This window comes from Mesitornis unicolor, unplaced genomic scaffold, assembly GCF_000695765.1.
Source record: "Mesitornis unicolor isolate BGI_N332 unplaced genomic scaffold, ASM69576v1 scaffold8683, whole genome shotgun sequence".
Classification (NCBI taxonomy): Eukaryota; Metazoa; Chordata; class Aves; order Mesitornithiformes; family Mesitornithidae; genus Mesitornis; species Mesitornis unicolor.
This window is the reverse complement of record NW_010176671.1, coordinates 37199-41915: the sequence shown is the minus strand read 5'-3', so window position 1 is coordinate 41915 and position 4717 is coordinate 37199.

The following is a 4717-nucleotide window of genomic DNA, read 5'->3' as shown; positions in this document are numbered from 1 at the left end:
TTTGACGAATCTGCAAGGGCTTCCTCATTTCTGTATCTCCTTGGTATGCAAATGGCAGGCTTGAACCTGCAGCACTTCTGGCTGAGGGGTGACAGGGTGGGTGTCTGTCCTGGTGGTCTTCAGAGTCACCCTGTGCTGATCCTCTAGGGTAAGAGGTGTGTTGCTTGAGCACTTCCAGACCTCTGCTTATGGCCCAGACAGCCTTTCTCTGCAGAGTTTCCCTCCTTTATCACACAGAATCACACAGAATGCTAGGAGTTGGAAGGGATCTCGAAAGCTCATCCAGTCCAGCCCCTGCCAGAGCAGGATCACCAGAGCAGTCACACAGGAACACGGCCAGGGCTTTGGGTGTCTCCAGAGAAGGAGACTCCACAACCTCTCTGGGCAGCCTGGGCCATGCTCTGCCACCCTTACAGTAAAAAAGTGTTTCCTCATGTTCACGTGGAACCTCCTGTGCTCCAGCTTGGGACCATTGCCCCTTGGCCTGGCATTGGACATCACAGAGCAGAGCCTGGCTCTTTCCTCCTGACACTCGCCCTGTCCAAATTGATAACCATGAATGAGGTCAGCCCTCAGTCTCCTCTGCTCCAAGCTCAAGAGCCCCAGCTGCCTCAGCCGCTCCTCATCAGGAAATGCTCCACTCCCTCCATCATCTTTGTGGCTTTTGTGGACCACAGAGCAGTTGCAGAGCCAAGGTTGATTCCTGTGCCGTGGGGGTTTACCAAGGAGGGCACTTCACAGCCCCACGATTGCTGGGGCATCAGGCATGTGTGTCCTGGAGAGACTTCTCCCATCTCACACAGCTTTGTGTACCCAGCCAGCCTTGTCATGTCCTTGGGTCTTATGGCTGGTACAAGTCCTGTGCCTTGACCTCAGCTAAGAGAAGCCTTTCCTCTTGTAAACAACATCATCAGCGTGTGGGCAATCTTGTAGGTTGTACATCATGCTTGGTGGATGCTGGCGTGTGTTTGTCAAGCAAGAGCCCCTACGTGAGGTCATTACAGACTCGAGGTTCACTGACACCACGAATCCCTCCCCTTCTGCCGCCCCATAGGATGGAAAAATGATGTCATGTCATTATCCACAGAGGTTTACACAGAGATTTTGGGGGGCCTCATTTTTTGCAACAGCTTAAGCAAACACATTGAAAACACCCCAAAGAAGCCAGCTCTTTCGGAAGCCTCGGGAGTCTGTAGAAACAAATCCTACTTCTTATACAACATTTATCTCCTAAGACAGAGGCGTTTCAGTCTCCCTGTTGAGGCAGAATGAGAAAGTCACTTCCTCAGAATCACCCACAAGTCTCTGTCCAGGTCTTCATTAGTTAGACCACGCTACTGCAATTGAGTAGGTTCATAGAGGGTTGGGGCTCACTGGAACAAGATGCGTTTCATCCAAAAAAGGTCTTTTTTTAATCACAGAAAGGAAAGAGCATTGCAAAGCCAGTTTGTTCAGCTGTTTCCGAAAAGTTGGTGGTTTGCACAGTGGAAACACAATCCATTCACAGTCATTGTAGCTGTTTTTAATGACAGCTGTTAATAGCCTGTGGGTTTTACTGGGTTTTGTGTCTGGATTCTCTTTGGGTTTCTCACCTTCCTCACTGCTATTTTCATTGGCCAGGTTGTCTGGGAAGTGAAACCCCCACCCCCTCCCAGATGATCATTTTTATATTCAAAATAGAGCAAGGAATCCTTGGGGGGGAAGAAAAGAGCCAGTTCTGACACAAAGACCTGATTAAAAAAAGAAAGCCCATTAAAAGCATTTGCAAAATCAGGCTGCTCCTGCAATCTGGGAGTGCTAACACTCAAAGCGGTCGGTCCCATGGATGGTGTGGACGTGGTGGGAACCAGAGGTCTCTAGTATTCTGCGAGGGTCCTCAGCCCCATGGAGCATCTGCCATGGGTCGGACCAGTGGTTCGTCCATCCTCGGATCGTGTCTCCAGGAGCAGCTCTGTAGGAAGCAGGCAAGTAGGGAGCATCCCACCCCCATCCACATTCCTCTGAGGGTGGGGAGAAGCCCAGCAGGTTTTTCGCTATGCTTTTCCTCTCTCCCATCCATCCTTCATTTGGTATCCTCCCCACCCTGTTTCTTTTCCCCAAGATCTGTGGGGTAGCGAGATGATGTAGTTTCTAAGATACAACCCTAAGGGATGGTTTGCAGGGATGCTGTTTCCTTGGTTTACTGCTAAAGGACAGGAGGACAAATAGTAGCCAGGCACATACTGGTACCCTCATCTTCCCCTGTCCCAGGGTGGGGGTATATGTGTGGGGAAAGCTGTCCAGAGCTAGACACAGGTATGCTGAGTAGGGTAAGTGCTCTGGCATCCAGTAGCTATTTCTGACAGGCGGTGTTCAGGTGAGGAATTGGAAATGTAAATCTATTCCTGCAGCCCTTTGTCTCACCTGAGGATGGTGGGAGGGAGCATAATTCTCTCTAAGACTCCAAGGAGAGAGTTTCTGACAGCATTAATGCCTGCCACCAGCTTCATTGCTCCTCTTGGGACATGGCTTGGCCCATCCCAATAGATCACAGAAACATTTGGTTGGAAAAGACCTTTAAGATCACCAAATCCAACCATAACCTGTTCACTACTAAACCAGGTCCCTCATCTTTTAAGTAACTCCAGGAACGGTGACTCGATCACTTCCCTGTGCAATGCTGTCCCCTTGCTAGGAAAAGGCAGTCTCTGGCATGCAGGGCCTCCAAGAAGAGCTTTTCCCAGGGTTGAAATGATGGTGGCCACACATAGAGGTGTGGATGGATACCACATCCATCTCCTCATGTCCCCAGAGCTGTGAGGGCCAGGACATCCCTGACATCCCTGCAGACTGCTGTGATGTGCCCACAGAGTGCTGTAAAACAGAGTATCACGGATTCCGGCCAAGGGAGCATGGCCTGTGCCAACTTCCATAGGACTTAGATGGCAGATAGGGGTGGCCTGCAGAGAGGATTTCTCCTTTCTGTGGTCCAGATCACCCATAGCCCATTCACAACTCTGGCCCACACCTGCCTTGGGCAGCAGATAAATTGGAGTTGAAATTTGGGTTGAAATTCAAGCCATTGCCATAGAGCAATGCAATTCTGTGATAAAATCTCTCCCACCTGAAGAATTCTAGAGATGCTCCAGGTACCCAAAGAGATGCACCTGCTTCTCCTGGCCCTATCTTCCTCCCTCCCCACTCCAGTGCATCCCACCTCCCTGTGCTGCAGAACCTCAGGCCCTGCAGAGCCATCCACAGCAGACATCCCACTTGGTTGATGCAGAGCCCAGGGTCAGCTCATGAGGAAAGCACATTCTGGGGAGGTAGGAAAGCCTCCTGCTTTCCTCCCATCCAGAGAACTTGAGCTCTGGCTCTGCTTCCTGGCCCGTAGCATCTTGCAGCCCACCCAGGATCCAGCAGGCCATAATGCTCAATGTAAGCATCCTTTTTTCCTCCAGACAGATGTTTTGATTAGCAAATGACCACTCTGGCAGCAGGCGGCTGTTTTCTACTTCTGGAGCAAGCAAGAAGCTTTTCTTTATTTGTTTATTTTAATCCTGTCAAGAAATTTTTTGTGTCTGCCTAAGTTCAGGGTCCTGGAAATCTGTGTGCTCCCAACCTCAAACATGGCCTTCTCCCTTGGGGTGTCCCAGCTCTTCAAAAAGGCTTGAATCAGCCAAGTTTTCTGCTGAGGTAATTTGCTTGGGCCAGGTTTACCTACAAACATCAACTAAGAAAGATGTTAGCTTCAGGGAAGACTTAAGTTGCAATGGAAATAGTAAACTGGCCAGGCTTTGATTGCAACAAGAGATCCAGAAATAAGCCAGTGGGCTCTGATTTCTGCAATGCATATCCCTCACTAGGGGTAAATCACAGGAGCACAGAGCTCCTGGATTTGTCCTCTGGCTGCCCTGGGCTGACCAGTTTGGCCACACTGGCTATGTTGGGTCCTCACCATATTTAACCCAACTACTCCTGAGGGTTGGCCTTTGTGATCCCTCAAAGACCTTTTCCCGAGTCAGAGTGTCTGACAGAGGTCTTGATGCAAGCACAAATGCAACCTGGTATCTTTATCCAATATTATGGGATATTTCCAGTCCTCTAGCAAGGATGCAACACCAAGCCAGACACCTGCTTCACTCCCCAGCAAAAACCATGATGCTTCTTGCTCTGGGCTCTCATGCTCTTCACAGTGACTTTCTGCCTTGCTGTAATTCCTCCTCGCACAGCCTCAGCAGTAGCTTTTGGCTATGAAAGTCCACCTGATGTTAGCTGGAGACCCAGTGCTCTGTGTTTCACCACAGGAGGTCCTGCTGCCCTCCCACATGCAAGGAGGTGTCTTCAGCAAGACTTGGGCCACTGGGTCCTTCTAGAGGACAGTGGCCATAGCCACCGTAAGGTCAGCGCTGTTTATAGCACAGCACACTTGTTTGTAGCTGCCTTCTAACCACCTCCTAGCAACAAAGCCACTAATCATTTTTAAAAAAAGATACAAAGAACTTGTCCAAACCCGAGCAAAAGTAGAAAACAGCCACAGTAGAAAACTTCTTTTTAGCAAATCTTCATTCCCATTTAAGTAGGTGATCTCATCAAGATCTTCAGTAATTCCCTGATTTTGTGTTGTGCAAAGCAGTCCAAGGGTGCCAGGTCAGGAAACGTGGTGAAGAGCTGTTTTATTGAGCAAAGAGAGAATTTAATGCATCTGGGATGTGCCTAGAACTGAGGAAATTTTTTC